General features: G+C 40.5%; 1 protein-coding gene across 14 annotated transcripts in view; it reads left to right on the top strand.

The window, feature by feature from the left end:
- Nucleotides 1-22,603, top strand: part of AGAP1 (ArfGAP with GTPase domain, ankyrin repeat and PH domain 1) — a 396,570-nt gene that overhangs the window by 160,399 nt on the left and 213,568 nt on the right. The gene's annotated exons all lie outside the window — the stretch shown is intronic.

The raw sequence follows: 22,603 nt of genomic DNA on the forward strand, positions 1-22,603 counted from the left end.
CTAGGGATTTTAGTCTTAAGTAGAGGCTTCATGATGCTGAACATGGCACGTGCATGGTATTATGTTCTCTACCAGCACCTTTAGTTAAGCACCTTAAGCTGCTTTATTTAGTCTTCATTTAATTTTCATTTTTCTTTGGTGCTTACTTTATTTTAGCAGTTTTCTTTATTTTGGTTTAGTGCTTCTAGAGATGTTGAGAGGCTATTTGTGTAAAGTAGTTGAAAATTGTCTTCCACATCTGAGAAAGTGGAATAAATTGAGAAAATAGATAGGAATAGGGTAATCATGAGCAGTAACTCATGACATTTGTGGAGCGTTAGAAGTTGAAAGTCCTGTGAGGGTGTTTAGAAGTAAAGTTGGCTGCTTACTGGTGATTTAAAACACCATTAGCACCAGTGTGCTAGTTTGCCTTGTAGGAGCTACTTGGGATCATTGTGTACCGTCTCAAAAAAAAAAACCCAACCCCAGCCAGTAAGTGTTTTCGGACCGTCTGTAACTATTTTGGAATGGTTATGCCTTGGGAGGACTTCTGTGGCTGGAGGAACGATGCTGAGCTTGGTTTTGCGGTATGAGATAGGCTTTGTGCACCCTCTAGTGGGAACTCAGCCGGGTGTCCTGGGGCTTTGCTGTCTTCTAACCGCGGCTGTCTAGGGGCTTGACATCTCGGCCCGTGGTCACAGCAGTTCTTCTGCGTATAAAAAACCTTCTTAATCGTGCTGAAATAACTTCTCACAGCTCCCTAGTTCTGCAGGGGTTTTTGTTGACAGCTTTTCGTTGCAAAGACCAGCACTGTCTGTGGTTATGTGAGACAGTGTCAGATCAGTACCTATCAGAGATGTGTCCAAAGACAGCTAAAATTAAAAGAAGGACTGGAAAACATTCAGTTTTTTAAATGGAAACAAGAAAGCAAACATTCACATTTCTAAATGAAAAATACTGATGTGCGCTGCACTAGGTTTAATTGCAAATAAGGGGGTTTTTACCGATCCTATTGGTAGGATTTCAGAGGAGAGCACTTGGAGCTGTGTCTTTGTGCTTTGCTCACTGTTTGTATCTTTGTGCCTTGCTCACTGTTTTCTCTTGAACTAGTTGCAGAAATTACTATTTTCACTGCCTAAATTTTCTACGTTGAATATGAGTTTCAAAGAACCATTAGGGTTTTTTGTTAGTACATTTATTTTTGAGTGCTAGTTATAGTTAGGTTTATAATTATATACTCCAAGTCAAGGTGTTTGTGGATCTTTGTGAAGTCAACTTTCTCTTTTTTCCCTCTCTGGGACTTTTTGAGAGAGAAGTCTCTTCGCAAAAAGCTAGTGTGAACTTATAAGCTTCCAGGAAGCCTCTTTGTGTGTCTGCTAAATTTCAGTAGTAACTAGAAAGAATTTACGAACACCATGTTTTTAAAAAATATTGAGGTTGTGTTTTACCTACTTAAAATATTGAGGTTTTGTTTTACCTACATAAAAATATTGAGGTTTTGTTTTACCTACGTGGCAGTCAACCAACTATTTAATATTTGCCAACCAATAGGGTTAGGAATGCTTCTGTATAAATGTGTTTGAGTTGCCAGATAGGTCTGGGACCAAATCCAATTCCTGATAATTTTTTGCTGTTTATTTCAGCAGGAAACAAAGCAACTTCTTAACCTCATTAAATGAGGGGTTGTGAATGAACCATGCAAGTTCTTAATAGGGAGCACTAGATTAAATGACACTTGGTTTATGCAACTCCAGGACTTTGGGGTTGAATATAGGATTAACGATGGTTTTTTAGTGGCTTTTTCAGGGGGTTCATACAGTCTATAAACAGACCTGTGAATGGCAAGGGATAGAAATGCAGAAGTTTAAAGAGAACTTCTAAATTATCTTTCCTTTAGAAAAAGGGTGTGACTTACCATTGAACTGTACATCAGGAGGGTGACTTCATGAGAGATAAGCAGTATCCTGGCACCAGCCAGGGCTGTAGGTGCTGGCTATATCACCATTGCTTTAATAACTATTAATGCTGAGAAATCCTTTGAATAATGACAATAGCTTTGTTTCTTTTACCTTTTCAGTAAAGAATAGGTTGTATCTTCTGTGAAATTGCATTCAGTAGGAAATAAAAGGTGGTATCATGAAATGCATGCTAGTTTTACACACATACTCCGATTTTCTTTTAACTTCTTTGATAGGCTTGAAATGTAAAATGTATACAATCACACCTGATGTAATTTAGTAAAATTCCCCACAATGGCTTGTGGCTTGACATGGCTGACACATCAACTGTAGAACATTTTATTGCTTTGTGAGGCTGACTGTGTGCAGCCAGTGTGTTACCTTGCTGGCAGAATTCTCCTCGGTGTAGCTTCTTCTCTGAAGCTGCTGTTAAACTGCGGTGGCTCTTCCTCATCTTATACTAAAGGAATTGGGCCCCCTCTTCAACAATGGAGCCTAACATCTGCCTGGTTGTATGACTTAGACCCCATACCCATGGTTTAAATTGTATTTAATTTTAAAAACGGAAGGGAATTCTGCAATATGTCCTTCTGAGGGAATGCCTCTTCGGTCTCCCTGAAGGGACTTCTAAGCTCTGTTTGCTCAAAAGCAGGTAGCACACAGCATTGCCTAATAACTTCTTTTTGTGTTCAGGTCCTCTCCAGAATTAATGGAGCTGTTTATGCAACATCAGAAAGTCTAGTCTGACTTGAAAAAACACTTCTTGATATAAATATTGTCAATGAACAAGGAAAAGAAAGGATGAGGGGGAGGGAAGGACAGGCTAAGTAGAGGTCTTCACATACTAAGCTCTTAAGCATTTATTATTTTGAGGAAACGCTGAGTCAGCACCAGCAGCCTTCATAAATTTAACTTGTGTTTTTCGGCGAACTTGAAAGGGGTACAGACCAATTACTGGAATTCATTTAATAGACAAATGGATAAGACATTGACATAAGACAATGGATAGACAAATGGATAAGACTATGAGGAGCGTCTGAGGGAACTGGGATTGTTTAGTCTGGAGAAGAGGAGGCTGAGGGGAGACCTTATCACCCTCTACAACTACCTGAAAAGAAGCTGCAGAGAGCTGGGTTTGAGCCTCTTTAGCCTAGTAGAAAGGACAGGACAAGAGTGAATGGCCTCAGGTTGCGCCTGGGAAAGTTCAGACTAGATATTAGGAAGCATTTCTTCCCAGAAGGGGTTGTTGGGCCTTGGAATGGGCTGCCCAGGGAGGTGGAGTCCCCATCCCTGGAGGTGTACAAGAGTAGGGTCGATTTAGAGCTTAAGGATATGCTGTACGTAGGAACTGTGCTAGGCAAATGGTTGGACTAGATGATCTCTAGGGTCCTTTCCAACCTAGATGATTCTGTGATTCTGTGACAGGTTTTTTTATTGTGTGTAGCTGAAAAAAAATAGTTGTTGACAAGTTAGTAGCTGTATGCAAGACATGGAGTACTATACCTATTAAAACCACTTTATGTGTATTGAAATTGTTTCTGGACTTGCTGGATGGGTATCCGTTCTTGGGATTTAGGTACAGGATATAATCACTATTATATTCCTATATATTATATAGCTGATGCTTGTTTTTTTCGATGCTCCAAGTGTTCGCTTTGGTAGGTCTGTGGGAGTGTTTCAGTGGGTTGATCAAGGTCCCACAGCTTTTGCTGGCTTATAACTTTGAACGCTTCACTTCTTTTAAATTTTTCAGATAATGTTGATTGCAATGGGTAGGGTTTTTTTTTTTGGGGGGGGGGGGGGGTTGGTTTTTTTCTTTTTTTATTTTTTTCTTTTTTTATTTTCTTTTTTGAAAATGTGGATATTGCAGCGGCTGCAATAGGCAAAATCGGGTTTGGTTTAGTCATGTTAGCTTTAGTGCTCTCGTTTTGCACACAATGACTCCTGTTTTAATGAAGTCAGACACTGTGCAGTGGTTTTCATTAGCTAGACCTTGCAGAATTTATGGTCCAAATGCACCTTGTTCTTCCTCTCCTCCTTCTGTTTTCAGAACTTCTAATTGCCAGTGATTTGGTAAACCTGAAACTGTCTGTAAACTTCCATTGTCCAAACCCCTGTTACCAGTCCAAGTTACAGCAGACTTCTCTTTAACATATCAATTACTAGTTTTGTTACAAAAGGTGCTGTTTTACAAGCTTTTTCTAGAATCTTGTTTCTGTTTCCTGCCTTGATGAGACGTAGACCTACCTTTCAGAGGAAGAAATTGGAAATGGCATTGAAGGCCTTTTACTCCTTTATTGCTTATATGTTAGAAATTACATTTCTAATTTTTCCCCTGCAAGCATCCACTGGACTCTGTTAGTGGTCACCTATTATGATTTTTGTCTATTTTAACTAATTTCCTATTTTCCCCAGTTGAGTGGTAGAAGAATTTAATTTGAATAGTTCTCGTTATGAAAATGCTACTTTATTCTTTCGTTAAATCCAAATACATTGTTTACAATGCTTTGTTACAGTTGATAACCTCAGTATTGACTGTAACAGAGTATAGAATCATTCGGGTTGGAAAAGACCTCTAAGATCGAGTCTGTGTGTTTATCCTTTTTAATATGAACACTGCTTTACAACAATATTTCACTTCTATCTGCAGAAACTTTTTATGAAGGCTGATAGTAGTTAATGTACATCTGTGTGGTTTTGGATAACCTTTTTAATGCTTTAAGAAGCTGAAAACTGTAATTTGTAAACAGTAGTTACCAGGATGGTTATTCTTAGTCCCTTGGAATGTGCATCTGATGAACTACTTGTTTTCTGTTACCCTAATAATAATTTACAAATTAAACTGTTTTGATAGTCTGATAGGGCTTTTAATTTCCTAAGTGCAATAAGTGTTCAGGCATTCTATGATGTGATGATCAGCTGTTTTGTGTAAAAATTTGTACTCTAAAGTGAACTAGGATTTTGAACATTTTAAAGGGCTGTTTTTAACCTTTAGCATTGTCTCACTTGGGTTTAATTTCTGATGCTGTTTGATGTTGGAGCTGCATGAGCAGGCCCTGAATTTCAGTCCGAAATGAAAAAGAAAAATTCCGAGTTCCAGGGGATTAACTTAATAATGTGCCCAACAATGGAGGATAGTAAATTCTTTTTTAGCTTTCCATATTTGGAATTGGGAATTGTCAGATAGGGGAATGATGTTTTAAAAATAAGATCAAATGCTAATATGATCCATTTCCAAATAAGAAAATTGTTTTTTTTTCCTTGCTTATCAGAATGGATTTTATCAATGAGATTAGAAATGATTAATATTTCTTGTCAGCACAGTATTGTGCACTGCCCCAGGATGCCTTTTTAATGATTTTAGCCTTCTTGAATTAGCTTGATGTACCATTAATGCATAAGAATTGCTTTTATTTTTGTTCATGATGTATTCATAATTGGACGCCTTTCCCTGCTTTATGTCCAGATTTTCTTTGACCCATTTAACTGTGTGCTCTGCAGTTCTCTGACGTCACAGAGGAGAAGTAAATGTTCATGTATTTAGCGGATGAAATTTTATCATCAATGTAGCTTTCATCACTCGGTGTGAAACAACATCTCATTTTGATTCAGTCTGTTACTGTAGCTTAGTAGTTCAGTTATATACCTGCTAGTGATGAAAATAGAAGATCTTTACATCTTTCAGCATAAACGTTCAGTGTGGACATCCTTTATAATGCTGTGGTTACTTCTGTAACTGTATGTGTATGGCAAAATGCTGAAAACCTCCTGGTTAGTCATGTTAGTATTGTAACCAAAAATTCTTAATTTGGGGGAGATTAAGCCTATCTTAAGGGTTTGCAGTCTGATCCACTTGTGTAGTTAGGAATACATAGAACTGTGTTTCTTCTATGTGTGTATATCTATATGTTACTGATGAACCTTGCTGAGAAGGGATTTCTGCAGTGTCAGAGTTTAGCACCTTCCTGTTAAGGTGCTGTTAGGCACGCTACATCCTGTGAAGATGCACTTGGTGGAAGATTTTTGATGCCACTTATTTGTCTCGGATACCATGGATGGCATTGCTGCTGCCCTGCCATGTCTGTCTTAGGAAAAATGCATTTGTTAGGGTTGGGGTTTATTTAGGCTTGGGGCTTGGTTTTTAGTATTTGGGCATGTGTCCTAAACAAGGGAGAAAAATCCAATACTCCATTCTGTTGTGCATGCAGTAGGGTGTATGTATCTGTTACCTGAGTTGCCAAGCACGATTTGGGATGTTTTACCTAGTATGGGTGGCTGTAACACAAATTTTCAAATAAAAATGCCCCAAATAGCAATAAACCTACGAATATTGAGGCAGGAGTTACAGGTATATAATGACAGAGGCCATTGCTGCCTCAGAGTTTGGAACTATGCTCTGGTCTTGTGCTGTGGCTGTCGGTTTTGGATGCTTGATTTGCAAATGAAACTCATCTTTTATTGTGTCCATTGTGTGTAAACAGAAATATTTTATTTCCGTATCCAGATCCAAACAATATTTCTAATGTTAGGTTGAACAAATGTGTCTAAAAGAGGTACCTTGAAGTACAAATTCTCTGTGGAGGGATGGAAGATGACAAATGAATCCTTCTACAGCCAGATTGCGAGGAAAGGCTGTCACTCGTTATCAGTATTATCAAGTCAGCTTTTGTAGCTCTATTTTCATTAGGAAATGCTAATTAGTCTAATGGGAAGTAAATAAAGTCTCAGTCCTATTCTGCTGACAGCTCCTTGAGGAAGAGCCAGTATTCACTGTTGAACTGGGTATGGCCCAAAGGCTGCTTCAGTTTGGGAGTGGGAGGCTGGAGCCGTGGGGACTCGAACGTGGTGTGGAGGTGGGGAGCAGGTCCCCTTGCTCCTGGAGACCCCTCGATTTGGGGAAGGGACAGCGGTGACCATGTGGAGAGCACCCGCAGTGATGGGCCACTCTGGCTACTCACTGGTTAGGCTAGTCAGAGACGGACTGCTTCCACATTACTTAAGCTAGTCAGAGACGGACTTATTCCTCACTAGTTAGGCTAGTTAGAAATGGACTGGTTCTGCGTTAGTTAAGCTAGTCAGAGCTGGACTCGTTCCGTGTTAGTTAGGCAATCAGAGCTGGGCTGGTTCTGTGTTAGTTAGGCTAGTCAGGGCTGTACTGGTTTTGCGTTACTTAGGCTAGTCAGAGCTGGGCTGGTTCTGCGTTAGTTAGGCCAGTCAGAGCTGGACTGGTTCTGCGTTAGTTAGGCTAGTCAGAGCTGGGCTGGTTCTGCGTTAGGCTAGTCAGAGCTGGGCTGGTTCTGCGTTAGTTAGGCTAGTCAGAGGTGGGCTGGTTCTGCGTTAGGCTAGTCAGAGCTGGGCTGGTTCTGCATTAGTTAGGCTAGTCAGAGCTGGACTGGTTCTGCGTTAGTTAGGCTAGTCAGAGCTGGGCTGGTTCTGCGTTACTTAGGCTAGTCAGAGGTGGGCTGGTTCTGCGTTAGGCTAGTCAGAGGTGGGCTGGTTCTGCGTTAGGCTAGTCAGAGCTGGGCTGGTTCTGCGTTAGTTAGGCTAGTCAGAGCTGGGCTGGTTCTGCGTTAGTTAGGCTAGTCAGAGGTGGGCTGGTTCTGCGTTAGTTAGGCTAGTCAGAGGTGGGCTGGTTCTGCGTTAGTTAGGCTAGTCAGAGGTGGGCTGGTTCTGCGTTACTTAGGCTAGTCAGAGGTGGGCTGGTTCTGCGTTACTTAGGCTAGTCAGAGCTGGGCTGGATCAGCCTGGTAAAACTTTGACACGCTCCTCCGTGCTGCAGCAGTCCTGGGAAGCAAATCTTTTTGGTTGTATTATGTCCAGGTATTGGTATTTTACTTGCTTTTTTTAAGAAGGAGAAATGAAAGGGATGTAGTTTTTGCCCTTAGTGCCCCGGTTCAGGCTGAAGCCACAGCCCCGCGCCCGTCCCCTCCCGCCTGCGCGCCCCCGCCGCGGTGAGCCCGCGGGGGCGGAGCCGGAGCGCGCGGGCAGCCGGGGCGGGGCCTGCGCCCCCGCCTTCCCCAGCGGCCGCCAGGGGGCGCCGGAGCGGCGCCCGCGCGCCGGGAACAGCCGGGACACCCCCCCCCCCCCCCGGCCGCCGCGCCGGGGCCTGAGGGCTCTTCCCCAGCGTTACCCGCCCCCGGCTGAGGGCCTGAGGGGCTGGCGGCTTCGTTAGCCCCTGGGAGCTGGCCCCGGGTGGTTGCCCGGGCTCTGTGGGCGCTGAGGCTCTCTGAGGCGCGTGAGGAGTTGGAGTTTTCCGTCCTGTGTGGGGAGGCAGCGGGTCTGAGGAAGCTGGATCTCGTGGGCTGAGGCCTGGCTCTGTCACCGGCTTCATTCCTGACACTGCTGGGCAGTGTTTCTAGACATGGGTCTAGAAGGTGCTAAAGTTCAAGAGTTTCACATTTAAATTTTTCTTCATTCCATGTGGGAGAAATAATGTTTTTAGATGCTTTGTGTACTTCATGAGTTAATAAAAAAACCACAAAACAACAGAACAACCCATAACCTTCCATGGCAGCAGGACTGTAGGTCCAAATGGTTTCAGTCTGTTTAGTCTGGAGAAGAGGAGGCTGAGGAGAGACCTCATCGCCCTCTACAGCTCCCTGAAAGGAGGGTGCAGAGAGGGGGGATAAGTCTCTTGAATCAAGGAACAAGCACCAGGACAAGAGGGAATGGCCTCAAGCTGCACCAGGGCAGGGTCAGACTGGCTCTTAGGAAGCATTTCTTTCCAGAAGGGGTTGTTGGGCGTTGGAACGGGCTGCCCAGGGCAGGGGGGGAGTCCCCATCCCTGGAGTCGGGTTGACCCAGCGCTGAGGGATCTGGTGGAGTTGGGAGTTGGGAACGGTCAGTGTGAGGTTCATGGTTGGACTAGAGGAGCTTCAAGGGCTTTTCCAACCAAGATGATTCTGTGAAATGCAGTGGAATAACACTTTCCAAGACCTTTTGCTTGCCGGAGGATGTGCTGCTTTGTTTTGCTGTCTGTCTGTCCAGGAACATGCCATTGCCAGGCACAGAAGTGGTAATTCTTTACTTGAGTAAATTTTTATTCTGAATGCCACCATGTGGTATTTCTTCTTTTCCTGATTTGTATTGCTTGGGGAAGATGTAACAAATTTTTAATAGGTGTTAGTGTATCTTATAAACTGTCTTTAGAGAATTTTCTTTGGAACTTTGTATAACTCTGATCGTTTTTGCACTTACCCGGTGAGGCGGGGGGGTGAGCCCCGAGGGGAGCTCTTGCTTCTGGCACCAAGCGCCCGGTGCGTGCTGGCCGCGACCCGCTCCAGGGACAGCGGCAGGTAGGGAGTTTGACTGGGGCGGTACACCTGTCAAAGCGTAACACAGGTGTCCTAAGGCAAGCTCAGAGAGGATGGAAACCTCCCGCAGAGCAGAAGGGCAAAAGCTCGCTTGATCTTGATTTTCAGTATGAATACCGACCGTGAAAGCAGGGCCTCATGATCCTTCTGGCTTTTTGGGTTTTAAGCAGGAGGTGTCAGAAAAGTTACCACAGGGTGACTTGATTCTGGGTGAGAACATGCTGTGAATTATGCTGTGCCTTTGTAAATTGTTATTTCGTTATTGTTAACTGCTAAATGGCAGATGGACATGACGCAGATGGTATAGAATAAAGGGGTGGATTATGTCCTGGTTTGGCTAGGATAGGGTTAAGTTTCCCCAGCAGAGAAGGGGGAGGCGTCTCCAGCCGAGTTATTCATACCATGCTGACGTCAGGTCTGGGCGCAGGCGCAGGAACTTTTTTCCTTTGTGGCTTTGGTGGCGGGGAGCACACGGCAGGCTTGTTCCGTAACCATTGCGGTATTTCTCTGTATATCGTTTGTCTTGTTCACTGTTATTGCTGTTTATTGTTGTTATCATTGCTACTGTTGTTGTTCAGATTGCTTATTACACTGTTGTATTAAATTTCTTCTTATTTTAACCCGGGGTTTGTGCCTCACTTCCAGCCCAACCGGCTGAGGGTGTGGGAAGGACAACGGCAATGTGGTCTCCGGTCCCGGCAGGGCTTAAACCACCACAATCTCATAAACTGTCTGTAGAGAATTTTCTTTGGAGCTTTGTATAACTGGATCAGAAAATTCAAAGTAATTTAGTAGTTAAATCAGTAGAAAAAAGATATAAATACACAAATCTGATACAGCTTATCTTGCAAACTCTGTTTCTGCATATGTTTTATTCTGAACTTGATGTTATTTTAGTATGAAACTTTGCCCTTATTCTTGCCTGCCCTTAACTCTTATGTGCATCGCTAAATGAGAAGACTGAGTTTGGGCAGTTCTGAAAACAAGAACTTCACTCCATCAGTGATTTGGTAGTGGCTACTTTTGCTTACACAGACTGTCTCCCTGGATGAACTGATTTCCATCTAACCTCTCAGACCCTTCCATGGCATGTTTTCTACTGGTTCTCATATCATAAATCAGCCTTCACATTGTTACAGGAAGGTCTCATGTTAGTTGGTAGGAGGAAATTATTCAATATCTGAAATCAGTATCATACAGAAAGGCTTGAAGGGAGCTCTACGAATTGAGTACTGCCTGGAAGGAACAGGAAGAGTGTGAAGAAATCTTCAGTCTGGGGAGCAGTTGACACCAGCAGGACTGGACTGGAAACTGGTAGGAATTTGTGCAAGCAGTGGAACACACTATACCAGAATCCTCTTTTCCTTGATTTGTATTTTCTGATGGATTAACTGAAATTCACACTTTATACATTATGGTTTAAGATTTTTTCCTGTTGTCCCTGGGGACTTAAAAGGTCTCTTTTCTACACAGTTTCCCTCATGTTTAGCAGTTGTTAGACGTTACAGCCATACTGTTTGTTGTGACTCTTGCGTATCCTGTGCCTGGTTGCCACTTTTCATGAAAACTACAGGGACTTTGCGACTTAAATTTCTTCTTTGCATTAAATTTCTTCAACTCTGCACCCAGATTCAAAAATGAGCCGAGGAAGGAAGAGATCTTTACATGATATGTATGTCTGCACCCGTTTTTCTTATTCTTGGAATGACGTGATGGGATGTGGAGGTGTAGTCCAGGGTATGTCATTTAAGAAATGCTGTAATTTGTATAGAGGAGTAGAATGATGTAGTGCTGATGAAAGTTCCAGGGAGTTTTAGTTTTTAGCTATGGTGTGTCATTCACTAGGTTACTTTTAGGAAGCTGTAATCTCTGCAGAACTTTTCATGTGACTTATAAATTTTAAAGGGTTAGTTTTATGGCACTTTCTTTAAGTCTTAATTTGAAGTATATGCAGTAAGGCATATTACTTGAAACCTAGAAAATGATGGTGATGCAGAGCTACTGCTGTGGAGTAGGTGACAGCTGTTACATTTTCAGAAGAGTAGGGTAAATGAAAGACCTAGTTCATCATGTGCAAATTCTTCACTAAATGGAAACATGAATATTGATACATTTCATCAAAATGTGAAACAATAATCTTTCCAGTACTGAAGATTCAGAATTGGTCCAGTAGGTTTATATCCTTTAATGAAAACTCGAAGGGAAATCCTGGGGCAGGAAGCATGACAGTTGTTTGGTGGTCAATTGCTTTTTATTAGCAATAGACCTGAGGGTGAGAGGCATAAGCAGTCTGTTTTATAGGATTGTATAAGTTGTGTTTGAGAGAGAAAATGTGGAGTGCATCTTGCAAACAATTAGGAATTGTTTTCCGTGAACACCAAAAACTGAAGTGAAAAGAAATTCTGGAAGAGGGAGAAAGTTTGAAAATTTTTAATTTTTTTTTTTTTTAATCTCTGCCTCTTCTACAGGTGGTACTGTAAACTTGAAGATTTGGTTTCTGGATGTCTTCTGCCTCATCTGCTTATGTGTTCAGTACCATGAATAAAATGTGATTTTTGTTACTGTCCCACTGTATTAATTTGTCCTCCATGAAATGTTCAAAATTACCATTGAATATGTATGTGTCAGTAATGTCTGTATTGCACCCATAGATGAAATTTTCGGTTTGTGCACTGATGTGGGCATAGGCACTGATCTGAAGGACTTGGATTGTTCTTTCTCCAGAGATGGAGAAAGTTGTGTTTGCTTTTGTAAGCATATCTGAAAAAATGACAGTATCTGCTCTCAATTTTTGTTAAGCATCGAGTATCGTTTCCAATCTATAGCAATCAACAACCGCTTCTTAAAAATGCAGGGTATTGGAAATGTAAGTCTCTCTGAATATGTGGCATTTTTTAATATTATGCAGAAACATGCTTTCAATTTTTTGCGCTTTTGTGTTGTTGTTGCGTTTAGTACGTTGGGAAAATATCACTGCTGCTGAATTGTCTTGCAGCTTGCAGAGCCTAATTCTCAATAGAGGAATAAAAGGAAAACCAGAATAGAAATAAGTCGGATGTCCTGTCGACTTCAGAGGTTGAATTATGGAAAAACATCCCTCTGCTTAAGTTTTGTCACGCTGCAGTTCCTGGTGGAGCTGGTGATAGAAGCTGAAAAGAGCAGTGACAATTTCTGCGATTCTTTTTGAGCCAAGTGATCTGAACAGCAAACGGATTGCATAGCGAGTAACACTGTAACAGCACGGCTGCTAACAGGGCTCAATTGTGGGGGATGCATCCAAATGCAAGGATTTAAAAAAAAAAAAATACTGCTTGATGCAATATCTGTTAGCTAGATGATTCCTGAGCCCTGCTTTTGCAATTGCTAATGATGCTGTAATGGAGGGTACGGGAGCTGACCACAAGGTTAGAGAAGGGCCAAAAAGGGCTTCAGCAGAGTATGAGCTCCTGAAAGTGCCTGTTGACGTTTTCTTTATTACAGCGACAACCTTTCTCTTACTTGCATCTGGTTTATTTCCAAGAGGCTTATCTGAACTGTGGCTCATTTGCTGTTGTTTTGAGGGATAGTCTCCTGTGCTAGCAGTCTTCTGTTGCTCTTCCTACTGCTGCACTCTTTATTATGGTATGATCATTTAATCTGATTCTTTTTTCTTAAGTTTTTATTGACAAATCTTAAAATGTGTTCACACCTCATCTGCTGCCTTACAGCTTGTGTTCTGTACAGCTTGTCCAGCAAGTTCTCAAATACAGAGAGCAATGTGAAATGTCTAAAGCTCGATTTCTTGAATTACCCTCAATATGTTGTCCTTCGGTCATCGGTTTTAACTGTCTTTTGCAGATTTAACTTTAAATGGGTTAGCCCAAAATTACTTTGCTGGCTTAGCGTTGCTGAGTGAAATTGTAAGAGCTAACATGCAAGGTGTCTTGTCTCAAGAGAGGCGCAAGATAAGATTGCTATATAGGACAAGAGGGAATGGCCTCAATTTGCACCAGGGCAGGGTCAGACTGGCTCTTAGGAAGCATTTCTTCCCAGAAGGGGTTGTTGGGCGTTGGAATGGGCTGCCCAGGGCAGGGGGGGAGTCCCCATCCCTGGAGGGGTTGAAGAGTCGGGTTGACCCAGCGCTGAGGGATCCGGTGGAGTTGGGAACGGTCAGCGTGCGGTTCATGGTTGGACGGGAGGAGCTTCAAGGACTTTTCTAACTGAGATGGGTCTGTGATCTATAACTGACTGTGAGAACACCACCAGCCTGCTCAGAGTGTGCTAGAACACCAGAAAACCTGTGCTCAGGGTGCAAAGTGGAGGTTGTCAGAAGAAAGGCGGAAGGCAGTACCAAGCCTGGGGAGTCTTGTGAGAAAATCTGACTTCACCTTCAGAATCAGCCCTGGTGTGTGCTGCTCTGTTGGTGCATTATGCTGTGGTAGTTCCAGCCATGCCTTGAGGTTCTAGAGAATACTTGTTGCTCCTATGTATTTGTTACTTCTGGCATACAGGGTACTGAAGCTCTTTCATCTGAGTTGTCAAACAAAAAACCGTGTCAAAACGCTGATGCTACATTTATATCTCTTAGTTTCTATAATTTCTGTGTGCTCCTGGGTGTGTTTGCAGTCTATTTAGTAACATTTATTAAAGAGAAAAGCTCGCTTTTTCCTCTTATGATAAAGGGATGCTTTTGTCTGAGCTATCAAACATTTAAAACTGGTGTAATAAACATAATCCTTTTGTAATGTCTCTGTTGTGTAACAAACACATTTTAAACATCAAAGTTTACTATTAGCATAGATTGTTCTTCAAAAGTGATTTCTGAAACGCATTGCAAATCGTTCCCTTTCAACTAATCCCTATGCATATGCAAATCCTATTGAAACTCTTTGCTTCTCTGGGATTAGCACTTGTGTAGTCAGAGTTTAAAAGCCTGCATGAATGTATGGGGGCGGGTGTGTGTAGTAAACCAGAGTAAGTGTTGGCATTAGTCTTCTGAATTCCTTTGCCAGAAAACATCCAGCACTGCTACCGAGCATAAAATACATGTTTTTTTTCTCATTCTCTATAAATTAGAGAATCCTTAAACTAATTGCATGTAATTTTAACTTTGAAATTGAGGTTCGATCTGATGAGGTTGCTTGCAGTGGTTGAGTCCCTGGTGTTGCAGAAGGAAACTTGTGACCATTAAAGTTGGAACTTTTGCCTCTTCCCACTTAGAAAAAAAGCATTTGTGCCAATCTGGTAATGTCATCTGCCTCAACAGTAAATGCACAGTGAATTTGATCTTTAAACTACTCATTTTATTTCATTTTTTAGAGAAGATAAGATTGTCCCATGTGTTGACCAGTCTTAAACCATGAGTTGCTTAACAGGCAACTGTATTTACTGCCCGTCATTAGCACTGCTGGTGGATGGTCAGGCCTGCCAAGTCGGGGTCTTTTCAGTTTCTCGTTAAGGGATATAAGCCTTAGCTGGATGTAGTCTTGGGATAGGATAGCTGTTGGCATCTGGGCATCCCAGATCCTTTGCCAAGGTTAAAAATGTCCCTTCAACATACAGAAACTTGTCCTATTTGTGTGGTTACTTTAATGATGCCTACATTCTTGGGGTAGTGCAATCTCCAATTTATATTTTGTAAATCAATGTTTTTCACTTATATCAAGTTGTTCTGTTAATTTTCCTTAGTTGAGTTGTGTACTTGTGTGTACCCAAAGCAGCATGGCTGGACTCTGTCCATTGTAGGATTTAGTTAGTGTTTCATGGAAAACAGAAAATACATCATAGTCTTATATCCAACTCAGAGATAAGTCTGCAGAATATAGAACTACTTTTTGAATAGCCACTCTTTACATATTTTGATATTCCATTAATTTTGTCTTTGCAGCAGTAACAGTCTTCCTGAGGTTCATGTAGACTTGTTTTAGCAGTGCATGCTTCATTTTGTTTTAAGAAGTAAGCTGGGAAGTTAGTTGGCAGACAGATGGCACCATGTGGGGTGCCTTTGTGTTACAAAAATTATCCTTAATATAAGCGTGAGTGTTGGACACAGGGGCTCAATTAAGTTTATTACAGGATTATGGAAACTGGGGACTTGGGAAACTTGTTTGGTGTCAGTTGGTTGCTCCCTGTGTGAACCCTATGTTAATTTTTAACTATGTCAGGAGGTTTTGGGTTTTAAGTATTTTTGAGAGGTTTTGGGTTAAAATACCTGTGCTATGTTCTCTGGGCTGTTACGGCCTGCTGTAATGCTGACACCTGGTGCCCTGTAATCTGCTTGGTCCTTTCCTCACCAATGCCTGTGCTCCTGGTACTGCAGATGCCATGTGTCAATAACCTGGCCTCCACTAGTATTAGATTTAAAATTGTGGAGGATATGTAAGGAAGAGATGATAAAATTAAAATGTGTTACAAAAATTTTGCCATGAAGAGATTTTTCTTGATCATATGAACTGCCTAGGATCTAAGATTTGGAGAGGGCCTGGACTGGGGTGAAAAGTGGTTTCTTGGTAGGTACCCTGACAGTCAGCATATCTCCCTTCACTTTGTTATCTGCTGATAATTGGTAACTAAGGTGATGTAGCCAAGCTGTGCACTTTGGCCCTCAGTTTGCTGTGACTCTTTTTTCTTTTTCTTTTCCTTTTTTTGTTGTTGTTTTGTTTGTCTGTTTTTTTGGTTATTTTTTGTCTGCTGATTTATAACCCTTGAATGAAAGTTTCCTGTAACTTCCAAAATGTTGAATTAACTTTTTAAGAATCTTACACAGGTAGAAACAAGGCAGACTTTTTGGAGCATGTTTCAGTCACCCTTTCCAAGTACTCTGTTCTGCTTGGTAGCAAACACTATTCAGTCAGGAACTTATGCTGAGAAATGGAAAATCTTTACCAGCCACTCGGTGCCAGCACCAGTACATGCATGTTGTTACTCAGCTGGCATCACTGCTTAACCAAAAGCCCTTGTGTTGCCCAAATTATTTACAGTCTTCTTACCGGGATTAACTTCTGTTGTGCCTTACGTATATGTGCACGATTGAAGCCTTCATTTCCAGTAGAGCTGCTTCTGAGGAAGGCAGTCATCTTTGTCCTTACAATGTCAGGCTGAGATCCGGTGATGCCTGACGAGGGGAGGGTGGGCACAGGGTGGAGCTGGCAGCACCTGCTGCTGTAGCACTCCTACGTGGGCAGGAGTTGTCCCACCTTCTGGGGAAGCTGGTGTGATCCCTTTGCAGTGGAATTAAAATCACACAATTAATGTCAACTAGGTATGAAGCAGATGTGGTAGGAAAATGGAAATTTGTTTTCATGTGGTGGTGACACACTATTTGTTTGTGAATTATTTGTGCTTTGTTTGTGAAGCAAACATCATTTATCTTGGTTTTTAAAAGTAGCACCTAGGACTTGTTTTCAGTCAAGGGATTCTCTGCTTTCCTTGGAAGAAAGTACAGCAGCACACTGCTGTCAACATGCTTTGCGGGGTTAGTATCAGAAAAAGCAATACCTCACTCAGAACACCAGTACTGGTTAATCACCTGGGAGAGCTTTAATTCAGAAGAATTATTATAAAGCTAGTATAAGAATAAAACACTGATAGTTTTGTTAATAACCGTATGAATGCATGTTCTTTTTTTGGTTTCATTGTAAGATTTCTAAGCACACAAGATGTGTCGGTTAGCTTCTGGAGTGTCTCACCACGTGCATGCCCTTTGAAAAGGCTGAAGATGGTTTTCAGAGTCACAGAAAAAAATTTAAATGTAGAGCCTGAAGAAAACCAAACCTTTGCCTATCTTCACTTAATGAAGGAACATTATTGACACATGCTGAAGAAATATTTTTTCCATAGAAAATTGGATTTTGTGCATAAAACTTATTAATAAAGACAGGTCATTACTAGTTTCAAGTCATATATGCAAACTGCAAGAAATGTAGTATGCTAGTGGTGCTTCTGTTGGTGATACTTCTGTATAAAAAAAATTGTGAGGAATAAATCAGCTTCAGTTTAGCATATATACAATTGACTTGCTCTCATCATTTATGCCTCTTCTGATGGCTGATACAGTTGCTTGTGTCTTAGGCATTATAATTTACAGTCTTGTGGAAAGGTATGTTTAGATTTAGGCTGTGCAATAGTGTAACTAATGAGAAATATAGGAAATTTATAGCACTTGATGATTGATTGGATAAGTACCTAGACATTAATTGAAATCTGAGGACTCCCAGCTGTCTTTCGGTTAAAAAAAAAAAAAAAAGTCTTTTTGGACAAGCAAAACTATTACTTCATAGTATTTTGGAGGTACTTATGTTTATGGAAAACTTGGTTGGAATGGAAGGGTGGGAAGCTGGTAGGGATTTTTTTGTAATTTGCCTGTGCTTAGTTAACTAGTGTGTATCCCCTAATGACCTGCAGGAACTGATTAATTTGTATCTATAGCAATATTGCTTAGCTCCTTATTTTACAATCACAGTGAGACTTCAGTTGTCTTCCCCTAGGATTGTACATTTTGGCCCCAATTCAGTACAGGAACTTGGCTGTAGTCAGCAGTTTCTGATTATCTTCCCTGTCCCTGTTTAGCGGAGAGGCACTCAGGCCTAACTGTTGCATGACAGATTATCTGGATAAATACTTTACATTAATCTCTCCATTAATAACACTGTTGAACCGGTCATCTCTAAAGAGATCGCACAGCTTTCTTCTGTGCTGTCATTCTGTAAATGTACCATTCTTGCTGAAGCATAGTCTTGTGAAAATGTCTAAATTTTCCCATTAAGTGCTTAAAAAGTAATAAAACTAAAGCCATTAGCCTTCACTCGTCAGATCTGTATCAAGAGAAATATTCTTCAGTGCAATAAATCTGATCAAGTGTTCGACATTTATATCATTCGAATTCATTTTCTGGAAATGGACCTTTGAAGGTAAATTGCATTAAGTAGGGCAGTTTAAATTTTTAATACAATCTTATTGTAACTGTTAGCAAATGATTAAAGTGCAAAGGGGGGCTTATGTGTTTTGTGAGATTTATGTTAAATGCTGTATGATGCTTCTACTCTGGTGGGTAACTGCTTTTATGACAGCTGAATGTGCATAAAACCCACAAAAACAAATAAAGAATTTAGCCTTTAGTAATAGAGTATATGACTTTATGTCTGCTATTGGATTTGTGGAGATGGTTTTTGGAATGGGATTTATTTCACCTGTGAGTGAAGCTGCAGTCTTGGTAATAAGCAGCTTAACTGGTTTTCTAATGGGAATTAGTGTGTCTGAGAGATGGATTTGGATGGCTCAGAGGACAACAAGCTCATCAGCTGAGGTGTTTCTTTTAATCTTATTTAGACCCTTGGTGGTTTGTTTTGAGGAAGTTTTTTTCTTTAAAGTGCAAGAACATTGTTGTATTTCTTGATTTTGATGGTGAAGAACTTATATAACTTATGCTGTTGCTGTCTGCATCTTTTGCATGTTGCTGTAGTAGTATTGTTGGGTTTGCTTTGCACAGTGTATGTGTTCTTACATTGTAACTCAGTTTTGTACAGGAGGTATAGAACTTCATTTTATACAGGAGCCTCACTCACATCTTTGGGTGGAACTGCATCAGTATTGTAATAGTGAGATCTGATTGTCTTAAAAGTACCTCAAATTCTTTTATTTTGAAAAATTCTGCTAGGGAGGGGTAACAACTATGTGGTGTGTATCTAGCGCTCAAAAGCCATCAAGCTGATTTTGTCCAAAGATGCAGCACACCTTGAAGGCAGAGCTGTGAATGTTTGAGGCAGGCAGACAGGAGGCTGAGAATATTCTCCATGAGACATGCTGCCTGATTTATTTTTGTTTTATCTGAGGAGAATATTTACATATTGAGGAATAACATCTCTATTTAAAGTGAGAGAAGTAATATTTGTTCAAATTACATAGTGATTTATATAACATTTTTGATCTATCCCAGGGGTTGGGTTAAAATGGACAGAGCTGTCAGGCGTTTTGCTGGTCCTCTGGACCTCTGATATGCCCAGATACTTCTAATCAAAGCATGGCTGACTCCTTATGTGTAAATTGTCTGCTTTGTCGTGTTTGACCTGCCATATGACTGTGCCTGCCAGATGTGCCAGGAGGGCAGGGGAAGACAGAAATAGCTCGCCATTAATTTTAATCCGTCACTACAGAACTGAAGCATACCTTTGATTATATGGTTTTATTAATCAAGCTGCAGTTTGGAGCAATAACATCATGCTTGCCTCACACAGTGTCAGAGTGCAATGTGGTTGGAAAACAAGATAAAAATAACAGCTTAGGAGACAAAATACTGGGTTTGTTTAAATATTTGCATTACAACTTGTCTGCCTGTGTGAAGTTTGGTATTAAAAACACGGAAACAAAAGAGAACCAGCTTTTAATGGCAGGGCCACCTCTGTGGATTATTTCAAATAATGGCTGAAAATGGATTTTGAAGAGTATGATGGAATTGCCACAGAATAGCAGTGCAAAGTCTTGAGTGTTCATTGGTTAAATAGTTGATATCCAGATGTAACAGAGCGTTAGTGAGGCTGAATATTAAATGCTAAAAAAAATTAGGTAGTTTTCCACAAGAACAATTAACCATGGAAGATGGACAGTGTAGATTGTGCTTGGAGGGCCCTTAAAGTGCATTCTGGTTTTATCCTATCTTCCAGCCACATCCTACTTGTCTTGCAACTTCAGCTATTAGCATCTGTCTGCTTTCTGCCAATTCAGGTTGGAAAGGGAGTTGATGTCAAAAGTTCATGGACCATCTTGAGGTGGAGCAGAACCATAGATTGGGTCACCTGTCCTTTCAGTGAACACTTGCGCTTTTCATCCTCTGTGAAGGGGGTGCTAAACCCTGCCCTTACAGTGTCCAAACTTGGCTTCCTCACAAACTCGTTTTAGGGCTGCCGCAGTACTGCAGAATTTGAAGACACATAATTTCTACTCACATGTTACACTTTTCACTCTGCCACACTGAGCGCAGGGCCCTTGTTTTGAGACCAGGTGTGCCGTGTATGCAAGTACTACTGTGATCTCAAGGTGCAGTTGCACCTCTGGGTTCAGAGACTTTGGGTCACTAGGAAACAGTTTTAAGTCCTCTTAGCAGTTTTTTGTGGGTTTTTTTTGTTTGTTTTGGTTTGGTTTGTTTTGGGTTTTTTTTTAAATCATTGATTATTCTAATGAAAGGCCTGGGTTTTTGGCAAAAATTGTAAACCTTTTCTTCACAGGTGAATTAATAGAACTGTCTGAATGAGGCACAAGCTTAAATTGATTTTCATTTAGTAAATATGAGTAAGTTTATGTCTTTCTATAAAGATACATCTGAGTTGCACTAATGTAGCCAGAAGATTTCTGTCATTTTGTGTCCTTGTCTGTGTTCTATTAGTGAATTTATTGGATGTGCCTAAATCTTTAGAAAGTAGAAATCTTGCCTATGGAAACAGTAATTTGATAGCGTGCCCCACAAAATAGGCTTTCCATGACACTACTTCAAAATGTAAATATGATATTGCTGACCAAGTGGTAAAATTCTTATGCGTATTAATATTGTATGGTATTTGATTCTATGTTTTGACGTGATCAATATGATTGATAAATAATTCTGTGTTTTGACATTGAATCAAGTAAAGTACAATGATACCACACTAAAGAATTTTAAAGGATAGTTAAAATCCCAGTTATTTATGGGCATCTTATGAAACACATCAATTTGACATCATTGTGTTTGAATGTGCTGTTTTCTGTTTGTGGGGGGGTTTTTTGTTACTTCAACATTTTTTTAACCTTTCTATTTAAAATTGTACCTTTGTGTGGGAAATAATAGGATTTATGACTTGATTCCATTGTAATCGAAAGACCAACAGAGTTTCATGATTTACCAGTTAGGTAAATCCGCGTGCAAAAGTCTTTACCTGTGTCTGACACAGTGTTTGCCTTATAAATCCTGAAGCCATATGCTTCTACTTGAAGCACAGTTCAAGTAGTGAAGAAAGCTTAGGTTTATTTTTAAAATTTCTTTAGATGGCAGATGCTTTCCAGGTTGTCTAGTGGATTTATTGACATATTTGCTTACCTAATCTTGGGAGACAGTGATTTGCATCCAAGTTAGGAATAAGTGATATGCAGCGTTAATCATAGTTACGTGGGGAGGAAAAGGTGCCTATTAGCATTGATTAGACATATTTAATACTGAGTCTTGTTTATAACTGTATTTTTGTATCTGGTAAAAAAAAGAGCAGTTGTTATTTTTGAGGGCAACAGCTGAAATGTGTGTTTCAAAGAAAGCATCACAGAAAACCAAAGGTACTGATAAGGTGTGGTTTAAAATTTATTTTAATGATAACTGTATTAAAATCTTCTAGAAACATTGATGCTGAACTAGCCCATTGTAGCTGAACTTGATTATTAACTGTGGTGATTGTGAAACAATATTTTTCAGTATAAAATTTGTGTGGTCATACATACATTTCCTATTTACTTCTATTATGAAATCACCTAATAGTATACAGAAACTATCTCTATCTGAGGAGTTATAAAATTGTTTTAGTACAGCGAAAGAATTGTGCGTTTTAGTAATAAGATACAACTTCAAGCTCTTCTGAGGAGCCTGTGTAATAACATAATAAATTACAAGATAATAAACCTACATTACATTCAGTGTAAACATTTCTTCTGTTGGTTTAACTACAGCCAGGGTGAGCTTGAGCTTGTGTTGAAGAGCCTGCTCTGCTACAAGTAGACTTGCTGCTGGGCAGTGTATTAACCTATCATTCCCAGAAGAATATAAATGGGTTGATCAAAAAATGGAGTACAGCTTGAAGTTTTAACCATCCCACGTTAGAGAATACAGATAAGCAAAGCATATAGTATTACTTGCCCTGCTTTCTTCATGTTTTGCAGAAACTTTATTTCTAGCTTCATAGCTGTATATTTGGCTGTCCTGACAATTTTTTTCATTCCAAAATTAACATGAGTAGCCTTGACTTTGTTCCATCCTGAAGGTAACTGTTTATTACAGTCAGCATTTAAATCCCTCAAGTAATAGGAGCAATCACACAATAGCTTCATTTCCAGCAGATTATCAGCCCTACAAGGTAATGGAAACATAAATGAAGATAAATTTGTTTTAATATAATGAGATAAAGGGAATTCAGGGAAGAGTTGCATTCTATATTAAAATTTGTCTTCCTATCTTGGGAACAACTTTGAAGCTCTCACTGGATTAATCTTAAAAAAGCTTTTGTCTATATTATAGCTTTATATTAAACTAGATACCACAAGGAAGACAACGTGTTAATCGGAGAAGGCAGTCTTCTCTATCAGTATATAGTATTCATTCACAGCTAGTGAAGGATTTTGCTTCGTATTAGAAACTTATTTGTG

Source organism: Athene noctua, chromosome 7 (genome assembly GCF_965140245.1).
Source record: "Athene noctua chromosome 7, bAthNoc1.hap1.1, whole genome shotgun sequence".
Taxonomy (NCBI): domain Eukaryota; kingdom Metazoa; phylum Chordata; class Aves; order Strigiformes; family Strigidae; genus Athene; species Athene noctua.